We start from the raw sequence: 12,055 nt of genomic DNA on the forward strand, positions 1-12,055 counted from the left end.
GGATATTTACATAAGACAGAGATTTCAAAATTTAAAAGTAGGAAATCTGTTGCAATCTAGAGCAGCAGAAAATAGATACTCTCATGCAATTAAACATACAGTAATTTGAGGAGGATACTTTTGCCACATGGTACAGCTAAAGTCTTAACAAATTGTGTGATTTCCAGAAATTATTTACAAGTTTGAATAAAGTTACCGCAAAAGCACAACTCCAAAAATCTAAAACAGATGCATTGTAAATTATTTAGAATTATTTCTTAAATAAGCTTTTTCTTAAACTTCTTGAAGTTTCTTTCTTCTGCTTGCTCCAGGTTCACCCAACATTTCATCTGCCTTTGGGAATCAGCTTCCTGTAGGTAAATAAGAGGTCTGTTTTCTTTTAAGCAAAGGAAAAATACTGATGTTTTAATAATCAAAGGAATAGAGATACGTGTGCTCACCTCTGGAGATGAGCTGTATGCAGGATGTTACAAATGTGACACTGTACTCCTCAGGTGCTCAAAACTCCATGTTCTTCAATGGAGAGGCGTTCATACTGCAGGGAGTACAGACGCTTCATATTTCTGCAGACAAAAAGTATGGAGTTTTAATGCTAGAGATTTGGTATTGCTAAAAGAAAAAAATTGAGCCCTAGGTTCTCTTTAACATGCATGCTGTGTCGTGGAAATTTCAGCACGTTTGCTGACCACTGCAGATGCTATTGCTTATCCGATAAAAGAGGTCTCATACTTTCCACATCTGTGTCTGTTGTACAAATATCCATTTATATCTTCATTTTATTTGGTATAACAGGCTTACACAGCTGTTAGAAAGAAGAGACGCAGTCCTACCTTTGTACTCCTTTATTATTCATGACATGAAAGTGCACAGATTCAAATCCTGCTTGCCTATTATGAGATAAAGAAAACAATGGTTTCTATTCCACTGAGAGCACTCCAGCCAGAAAAGCGGAAAAATGTTATTTTTTTTCTTTCGTTCATCACTCACTTGTTTTCAATTACATGCAATTAGATTTCTATAAAGAGTAATGTGGAACCAGGGAATAAAGCTCTTTAACAGCCACATCCTTATTCAGCAAAGCATCCATAGGCTTTAAGGTCAGGAAGGATCATTGTGTTCATCCAGGCTGACCTCCAGCCCAGTGCACACTGTTGGACTTCCCTAGAAGTCCTTGATTAATTACAACATATGCTTGGGCTCAGGATAGATGATTATGCAGAACATTAATTTATCACTAGAAGACACATCTCCACAACCTTCATTTAACTGGAAAACTAGCTCTAACCAGTACATCAAACAGATATACTTTTATTAATTCAAGGGAAGGATAGAAACTTACAGTGTACCAGCATTACATATAACAGTAGTAACTCTCACAAAGCATATCTGCTTTTCAAGATTTACAAAATTGGAACATTAGTTTTATGAATGTTTTGTTCCCCTGCTTATTGCTCTCTCTCATGGGTGATAATCCCCTTCATTCTTTTTCTCTCCTCAGTGTTTCAACTGTAGATTTAGTTGAGAACCTGAATGTAACATTTTCTAAATAATATGGGCCACTCTCAACCATACCTCAGAGTTCCAACTGGACCTTCTAAAGCAGCTTATGTATAATACTCTTGGGAATAAGATGATCCAGACTCCTACGAGGTTACCTTACCTTCCCTAGGTTGGTTCAGACCAGATGGAAACTGATTTCTAAAGAACTGCGAAGGTAATGCCCTAGACTTGGAGAAATACTTCTAGTATCCCACAGAAAATAATAATACATTATATTTTTCTGATCCTTCTCTTTACACATTATGCTAGGAAAAAATATGATTTAGATGTAGGTGTACTAAAATCTCCAGTCATTGAATCTCTGCACCTCAATAAGTCACTGCACTTAAATAAATATTGGCAGTGTACTCAAAAAAGAGCTATAATTCTGCACCTGCAGTCACTGGAGGTCAACGAAATGTCTGCATTGCCTGGAAGCCTTGTTTTCTATCAATCATAGGCAGACAGTACTGTGTTTTTGTCCTAAAGTGCTTATTCAGCAAAAAATAGATTCAGACAGCAAGAAATCATTTAGAAAGCTTGACAAAATGAAAACTATAAGCAGAATTAAACAAGAAAATAAAACACTGTTTTATATATGAAAATTCCCAAGCAATTTCTTCAGACAAAAAAATATATACATAAGGGGAAAAGTCAAAATATTAAATACATATAAATATGTGGCTAGTAAGCATAAATACACAAATACTGACATAGGCTGTTCCCTAAAGCCAAATCCTTCTCCAGTATGAAAAGTGCAAATAGTGTTTACTTAACTCGTTAAAGTAAAAGTAGAAATTTCTTTTACATGTCAAAAAAATAGAATAAATCAAGACCAACTTGGCACTTAAGCTTTTCATTTTATTTGGTTTTTTTTTAAGTCAACAGAGATGGGTGGGCTCAATTATAGAGACAAAACTCTCTAACTAATGTCTAAGAGATACAGAAGGGCTCCTTACCATCTGTCTCACAACAATCCTCTGCTAAGATGTACATTCCTTGGTTACTTTTTGCAATGGGATACAGAGCATACTTGCAGTTAAAGAATGATTCAGATCTAAGGAGACTCAAATCAAGTTCTTGGTCCAATGCCACAGAACTCCTGTGTGGTCTTGGATGCTTTTCTTGATCTCCTTGTATCCCAGTTGTCTATTTGTATCAGAGAGACTTGGTCTCTCACCCTGACTCTGTCATTCTTAGTTAAACTTTAAAGTCATCAGGAAAAGCATTTCCGTGTTTGCTTGGATGACTAATAAAATAGGGTCTTGCTCTTAGCCAGGGCTGCCAGACAATGTAGCAGTTCATGTTATTATTACTATCATTATTATCATCATCATTGCTATTACTAGTTTGACTTCATGGCTGCTCAGTTAGACACCCCTGAGTTGTTGCTTTGCCTGTGGAGACAAGTGCTTCTTTTCCACACAACAATCTGTCTGACTTAATGAGAACAGGTCTTAAGTTCAGTTAACCCTGCTCATTAGGATAACAAAGAGAAATATAAGTTAAAGGCCATAAACATAAACCTAATATTCACAAGGTTAGCCAGTGTTTAAGGTTGAACAATAAAGATAAGTTAAGGTTATGAGCTTTTCCCCCAAAAGATTACCTTTTTTCTCATGAAGCATAAAGACATTATTTTTTTCTGTTTTTCATCCTTCTGTCACCAAAAGGTTTGCTAAGGTACACTAAATGTGTAATTTTCAAAGTGTATCTCCACACCAAAAAGTCATGAAAAGCCACTGTTCATCCATTTTCTCCAGCATCAGAATACAAACACTGAATGTTGAAAAATATCTCTGAAGCATTAAATCTCTAAAATATTAGGTCAACGTACATACCTAAAGACTTTTATCTTTCATGATTTTTGATTACCATCCCATTCAACAATTATCTGACAAAAGCTGACGTATGCAAGATACAAGTTCTTCCAAAGTTAAATGTTTCAATGCCATTGATATCACTGAATGGTCAATTTTCTGTGCATCTTTTCAACAACGAAAGAGTACAAAACATATTAAAAAGCTGAATTATTCTCCTTTGTGCCCTGTGTGCTCATTGAGTAATTTCAAAGAGAGGCTGCAAGAGTAATGCCTATCTCTAGCATAACTATTTCACAATCCTTATAGAACAATGTCATACATTGCCTACCTACTGAGATATCTACAAAAACAAGCATATCTTCCTATTCCAAGCATGAGTGTCTGGGAAATACAAGGTAATACAGGCACAGAAAGGTCCTACTGAGAAGCAGAATTTCCTTTCTGCTTCTTTGAGGAGTGGAGAAACTTTAATTTCTACAGCATTATTATTGTTGTTGTAGTTGTTTTTGTTATATTATTATCATCATCATTAATTAATTACTTATTATTATCATTATTATTATACCTGGTGATAATTTTTGATGAGTGGACTACATATACCTGGAATGAACTTCTCAAAAGACTGATCTAGGATAAAAGAATGTTTTATTCAAAACTAAATATGAAATCAGTATATCTCTCAGAGCTTCTACTGTGCTTCACCTTCCCATTCTATTGTGTGCTAATAAGACCACTATATAGGGCCACTGAGATAACTTTGTTGGCAAAGCTTGTGGCCAAACTGGGCCCTGAAAGTGCTAATGTGTACTGCAGTTACACCAAAGCACTGGGTTGCTTAGCATTTAAAGAAACAAAAATGAATGTTTCCTCATGTTTACTGTAATACAGTATGCTATTTTGGTTTTCACTACATCTAACCACAGCAAGTTAATGGCACACAGGCTGGACTAACATTCATTGTAATCTGTTATTCCAAATAACCCGCAACAGACTAGCCTGTCAAAAGGCACTGGAATATGAATCTAGTCCCTGTTGTATTTGAACAGCAGCAACGAATAAATTGCTTTTTCAGTAACTAAAAGCAAGGTAAGAAATATGAGGGGATCATTATATTTACATCTTTACTCAGAGCAACTTTGCAATATAAATGTCACTGTATCACCAGCAGAAATTAGGCAGCATAGTTTACCTTTTTTCCAACAGCTGCATCATGTAATCCGTTTATCATTTTGTCAATTAATAGAAGACAAGAAGAGCCCTTTATTTCTACTCACACACTGTCTCCTTCACTTCAGCAAAATGTCTTTTGATTAAACAAAACAGGCTAAGACATGAAATCTGTCACTTGCTTCAAATTCACGAAGTACACATACTACACATTCAACTAGTCTTCACTAAAAATAAAAAGGGTAAAAAGGGTTACACACTAAAAAGCCCTTATTTAGCTGAGAGTTGTAATCATTTCAGCAGAAGCACATACCTTCCAAAATTCATGTTATAAATTCCTATATCATGAAAATTTTATTAGCAATAGCATTTGATTCTGAGTTCATAGCAGTTTCCCTCAGCACTGTAGAGCATAATTCTCTCTACTGTGAGCTGAATATGTGTTTCAAACATGGGTTCTCAGAGGGAAAGTCTTCATATTTTGACTTGGTAAACCAGATTGGCACTAATTATTAGAAGTAGAAGGTGAAAACACTGTTTAGTTGTATTGGCCAGAAAATCAGACTGAGGAAGGGAAGCTAAGTGAGAACTTGAACTCAGACTAACACATAAGAGCACTAAACTCTCCCAGGTTTTCAGATATATGAGCCACATCCATAACAAAATCTTCAGAACATAATCTGGAGCTGACCAAAACCCAAAACTGATGCAACTTTTGAGTGCAGGTCTCAAATCTAACCTCTGCTTTTGCACCGGCTTGGAATGGAACATTTAATTTGAAAGCATTTTTGCCTGCAATTCATGAGCATGACTTTTTTTTCTTTATACAGATGGAGGTTTTGTTCATATGCAGGAAGAAAGCTTGTGCTAATGTTTCACTTCATTATTATTCTTGCCTCTGGCTCTCTTTGCTTTCTTTGTGCTGAGCTATGCTTCTTCCCAGTCATCAGAAGCAGATAAAATAATAAATCTTTAAAAATGAATCGGATAAACTAATAAAATGTGCTGTATTAAAATAACCCACACCAGCAGGAGTGTTCATTAATTAGATGTAAACATGGACACTAGTAAATTGCAGCAGAAAAAGACAGGGAGAGAAAAACTGAATAATCTCACCTGCACTTTGTAATATTATATGCTATTAAAACGGAAGGAGATGTTCCATGGGCAAGTTTATACATATCTGATTTGTTTGATATACTTTCTTGAATTATTATTGTGCTACGTATCTGTTTCTCTCTTCTGGGTAAGAATGAAAAAGGAAAAAAAAACAAAACAAAACAAATTGCAGTGATATTATTTTTCCTTTCAAGCACTTTATAAGTGAAATGGGAGCATGTTTTCTTCCCAAAGGTTAGTGACATTGTACTCCAGTTTCATCATATACTCCTTAGAATTATACTTTTGAAAAACTGTAGTAGCAGATTGCTAATATCTGCCATGCAGGAAAATTCACAGCCTGTGCTCCCCTCTGAGAGTACGATAATATTTGGAAAGTGGCTCAATTTAGTAAATTTGAAGTTAATATTTGGCACCTTCTACAGGATTCAAGTTTGGCAAGCAGAGTATAATAAACAAAGTGACATTATTTTTCGTCATATTTAAAAATGTAATTCCCTGAAGACTGAAGGATATTGTGGGGAAAGAGGCCCTTTATTAGATCTTTCAGGTTTTTTTTTTTTTTTTAGATAACACCCAGTTTATACAAATGAGTTCTTTTTCATCTAGTGTGACAGTTGTCTCAGTTTTGACTGTGGTTTTTCAGTCGTTTACAACTCCCTTTGCTGAAACTGTCCCTAAAATAAATAATTCCAAATGAACTCAAAGAAAAAGAACCAGTCATTTACTTTATTTTGAGCATGAGTTTTTCCAGACAGACTCTGAAGAGCTGTCCACGTGGGAGCAAATCATTGAGATATTATTACTTGAATGTTTTCCACTTCCACTGATGTTCCCCTGGTTAACAAGACAGTTCAGTTAAAAATAACCTAAAATACAAAAAGGGGGTGTGTAGAATTCTGTATTTGAAAAGTATCAGGAACTGGCTTGCACTGGGAAAGTCTAGGACATCCAAAGTTAAGGCTATGTCTCCATCTCTCAGACCAGACTGTTAGGGAGGACAAATATAAGAACATTTGTTATAAAAATATATATTCTTTCTCCCTGTAGATCCTGTTAGGGAGGACAAATATAAGAACAAATATAAGAACATTTGTTAACGTATAAGAACATATAAGTTAAGGACAAAGTAACAACCATAGGTTTGATTTTATGGCTTCAGCCAGCCTATGTGATACCCTTAATGCTTTACCTAAACAGAGGATCTATCTTTACCGATGATCTGGATGAGGGGATTGAGTACACACTCAGTAATCATGCAGATGACACCAAGTTGGGTGGGAGTGTTAGTCTGCTGAAGGGTAGGAAGGCTCTGCAGAGGGATCTGAACAAGCTAGATCAATGAACCAAGGCCAATTGTATGAGGTACAACAAGGCAAAGTGCTGGGTCCTGCACCTGGGCCACAACAACCCCATGCAACCTTTCAGGCTTGGAGAAGAGTAACTGGAAAACTGCCCAGTCAAAAAGGACCTTGGGGTGCTGGTCAACAGATGCCTGAGAATGATCCAGCTTGTGCCCAGGCAGCCAAAAAGCCAACAGCATCCTGGTCTCTACCAGCAATAATGTGGCCAGGAGGGCCAGGGCAGTGGTCATCCCCACATACTGGGCACTGGTGAGGCTGCACCTGAAGTACTGTGTTCAGTTCTAGGCTGCTCACTACAAGAGACACATTGAGGTGCTGGAGCAGATTCAGAGAAGGGCAACAAAGCTGGTGAAGGGTCCTCAGCACAAGCCTGATGAGAAACCACTGAGGGAAAGGGGGATGTTTAGCCTGGAGAAGAGAAGGCTCAGGGGGGACCTTATTGCTCTCTACAGCTACCTGAAAGGAGAACGGATTGAGATAGGGGTCAGTCTGGTTGAACTTAATGATCTTACAGGTCTTTTCCAATCTAGCTGATTCTAGGATTATGTACGTAAAATTATCTCACTTCATAATAAACAACTCCTAAAACCCATGCAAAAAAATAAAAATAAAAAAAAAAAACTTTAACACCCATTATCCTGCAAAGACCAGACACAGAGAGATAAACGGGACAGATGAGCCTTTTTGCTACGCACATAATTGTTTTCTTAAATCAACAGTACATTGTGTTAGGCTCTGGTGTGAAGGGATGCCTGTAGGTATATCTACACATTCTAAGAGTGAAGGTGTTCAGTGAGTCCCAAATCTATATTGAACATATAGTAAGTGCACTCTCAACATATATGTGCACCAGATCAAACTCTTCAGGCATGGATCAGATGTACTCACTATCTACAAGGATATGGTCCTTCATAAATCTCATGTCCTCACTAGCACTATCCTATTCTCACCTATAAAATTTAAGATATCTTAGCCATAGGGAAAGCTAAAAACAGTTCCACACACATATATTTTCTGTGGTTTCTGTTATTGTTTGTATGGATTTATGAAGGTTTTGGCAAAAATCCATTAACTGGAGAAAAAATAAAGAAAAAAAGCAAAAGGTAACATTATATGGCTTCTTAATCACAGATCCTTGGCATTACTTATATATGAACATGGGTTTTACAAATAGACGAATATGACCTTGAATAAATCTCAGATAACATAGCTCACAGGGATGAAGGGCAAAAGTCTGAGCACAAATGCAGCTCCTGAGTGCATGGTGAGAGTCCTCAGATGGTGCTTTGTAGATGAGAACTCTTTGGCAAAACCTGGTTCATTTCAGTGGTTTGCTTTGCATCATATGACGCAATTACTTTACACACACCCCTATAAAACCAGTAAGTATATCCTTCCCCATGGAGTCTGCAGTTATAAACTTTATACTGCCTGTTCACTGCATGTGGTAGCTGCTTCCATTTACTATGCCTGTGGAAGGTTCAAGAAGTAGTGTCTGTGTTGAATAACAACATTATCTTATTTCAAGTGCCACTATTATTTTTAGCAGAGAAAACCATGAATACAGCAGCCTCTGGGGTTCTGGGTATGCAGGGTACCTCAGTCAGAAGGCTGGCTTCAGTATGTCAATTGTGCCACATCACAGCTTCCTCTGTGGCAATTACTTATCAGTTTGAAGATTGTTCTACCCTGATCTTTTTCTCTGCTTCATTTAACTACATCATAGAACTTCTTGTCCAAGGGCCACTCAGTCGTGTACTCTATCGTTAGCTGCTGTACTCCACCTTCCAGCTCTGATCTTTCTTTCAGCCATACGTGTGCTACTTTGCCTGCTCCACAGCCACCTCCCAGTATGCTACCTCAGTCCTGCTGCTGGGATTTTTAGAGAGGACTTCCCTCTAGAATCATGGATCCTCCTCCTCTCCTCTTCAAGCAACCTCTCCTTTTGCTGTCCCAGAGGGATTTCAAAGCACTTTACCAGCTGAGACTTGCACAAGGAGCTATCACAGACTCCAGGATGAGGCTCAGAAGTCTACTGGATCTACAGGGAGAAAGAAGAGCAAAAAAAAGTGATAAGCCATGGGACTGCTCTTTTATTTTACTTCACTATGGATCAAGAGTTTTTCCACTAAAATCATTCAAATGATTAAGTAAATCACACTTAACTCATACCATACCAAGTCAGTTTCTTGTTTCCACTCTCCTGTTCAGTGTGGATGACAGAATGTTCTTGCAGGCTGCATTGGAAGTTGGATAAGTAGCCTTAACTGCCTGAAAGTTTTCTGTCATTACTTTTATCAATGTCCTTCTTTCTGCTTTTGGTCAACAAAAAGTTGGCACTCTCCTGGATGAAATGTGTATTAATTTCCCTGTGGATGAGAAGAAAAAGGCAGCTAATGAATAATTTATCACAACAGGTTAGGACATGAGTATCAACTGACAATTCCTTCAGACAGCATTTAGTATTTTTCTGCATCCTTTTTGTAGATTTCTTCATCATGTAAGTTCTCAGCTAAAGTTCTTTCCAGAGATTTATTAAGAATTCAAGCACATACAATAAATGCAAATAACATGAAAAATTGTGTTAAACATACTGCATGATTTCATTTGTTGCAACAAACTATTCATTTCATTCTCTACAATCTCATTGATAAAGTCCATTTCTTCTACCTTATGAATCTATTTATCCACATAATTTATGTTCTCTCTGATTCCAGCAATGATAGTTTTGATTTAAGTTACTAAGTATAGTCAAAATTCAAATCTTGATTTGCCAGCTGTTTGAGAAATTTTATAGGATTTCTTCAAATAAAAGCATGTTGTAGGGGCAGTAGTGTTTCAAGAATGAGCACTAGAATACAACAAAACTTTGTCTCTAGCATAACCAGTACATTGATTGTAGAGCACAAAAAGTGCACTGTTTGGGGATTTTTTCTAGGATCTGACACTAGCATGGCTGTATGCACTGAATGGCCTTTATTATAACAAGTGAGAAGCGCTTTTGTTATGAATTTGCAGCAAAAAGCACAATTTTGGGTACACAGTTCATTCAAACCAAACACTTTTTCCAGCAGAACATTCAGAAGATACTAATTTATTAAAACAATTTCTATTCTGATTATTTTTTAATTACTTATGTTCATTATAGATTTTTATAAAGAATACTGAAAAAAATGGTGTAAAAACAAAGGAAATGGGTGCTGTTCCTTTTCTATTCTGGTCTACTTAGTTAAAACAAATTTGGCTGAACTCAAGCGTTCATTAAAAAGTCTCCCTTCACTAAAATATTTAAGCTGAAAAGTGGCAAGGAGAATTTCAGCCATGTCTCCATGGGCATTTATAAATGTACATTAAAAATACATTGAATTCAACTTTGTCGTGATATTTTCATAGACTATTTTCTCACCTCCATCCAAAGAATTTGTCTTTTTATCACAAGATGCTCATACTTATCATTACAGTCTATGCATTCTTAACCTTCTTCACACCCCTAATCCTAAAACATAAAGTTTGAAAAGTTGAGTTTTCTAAGCTACTTGAGTGGACTCTAAACAGATTTTAATTCAATATGGTCCTCAGTACCATAGACCTTAACATGTCCCAGTCCAATGTACCCCACTATCTAGTACAGGTTAATGATTTGACAAAGTCTGCTGTTGCTGATTTATAAATAATGACATTACAGCTGTACAGACCAAGCTACTTGTCTAAGCTCCCAAAGAATGTTTGTAGTAGCATAAAGAATTGAACCCAGATCTTGTAAACCACAAAACGTGTCTTAAACGACAGGATCATCCTTACCTATGCTCTGATTAAAGTCAAAGGATCTACATACAAACAAGCTTGTTCTGCTCTTCAACACCACAAAAAGCCTTCAGTAGCCTTTCCTCCAAAAAACCTATACATCTTTTAAATCTTGGCTAACACTTAAGACATGGCATTCTACATAGGGTTAGATGGTCATGCAAACTAGCAGGGATGCAGGATCAGAGCAAGAACACCTTTCAGTACCACTTTGTCCATGTGAAAGTCAGTCAAGCAGCCATCTGCTGCAGGCAGACTTACAGCTGCCTCTCCTGACCCAGCATCAGTATAAGCTGTGCATTTGGACAAGTTTTCAAACTAGGCATATCAAATTAATTCATGGTTATTTTTAAGCAGCTGAAGTCCCAAACCTTCGTTCTCAAGTTTGGAAGTTAAAGTGGGACATCAACCCTGACGTATTCTGCAATGTCTAAAATGCAGTGTCTTTGAAAAACAGATTACTTATATTGGCAGGTTCTTCACAGCACAAGAAGTGAAAAGAAAGAAAAAAAAAGGTAGGAATTATCAAATGGTTTACTTCCCATGACCAAACCACAGGAACAAAATTACAGAAGAAGCAGTATGTCATGCTGTTTCTCAGTAAATACACCATCTGTGTCCCTCAGAAGAAATTTGTTTTCCAGCACGCTAAAGAACCTTTTTCTTCTGTTTTGGGTAACCGTCTCAGCAACTGACATACATTTCCACGGAAAAGGTTGCATCCATTTTTTTTAAACATCTCACTTCTGAAATATTTTGTGTAATTATGCATAGAAATAGAATTAACATTTCTAAACACATTGCTTTGGGAAACCATCTTGCTGAAAACTGACCTTGGTATCATTTATTCTGGATAGTTAAATTTAGTCAGCTGCATAGCATTTGTTAGGTTTGCTATAGATAAATAAAAGCACAGAGGGAATTTGAGTCAAAACCACAGATTTTGCTCCTCTTTAACATGATGGACAGCACTTTTCTCCACAAGTAGCTCCACTAGTAGTGAAAGCTAAAATGGTTCAAGACTAATACAGAAAGTTTACTGAACAAAAAGTTGGATCATGACAAAAAGAGTCATGGAAAACCTACGGATCAAGCAAAAGGCAGAATCTAGATGGCAGCAATAAGGAACCTGGAATTTTTCTGGAATTACAAGCAATACTCCCTCAAACTGTCATTTAGTCAAAGTATACCACTAGGTAGAATAAGCATCAGTACTCCACAGGAGGCCAGGACAGGCAT

The sequence above is a fragment of the Pezoporus wallicus genome, unplaced genomic scaffold (genome assembly GCF_028554395.1).
Source record: "Pezoporus wallicus isolate ANWC-B61680 ecotype Strahan unplaced genomic scaffold, APGP_CSIRO_Pwel_v1 contig_2132, whole genome shotgun sequence".
NCBI lineage: Eukaryota > Metazoa > Chordata > Aves > Psittaciformes > Psittacidae > Pezoporus > Pezoporus wallicus.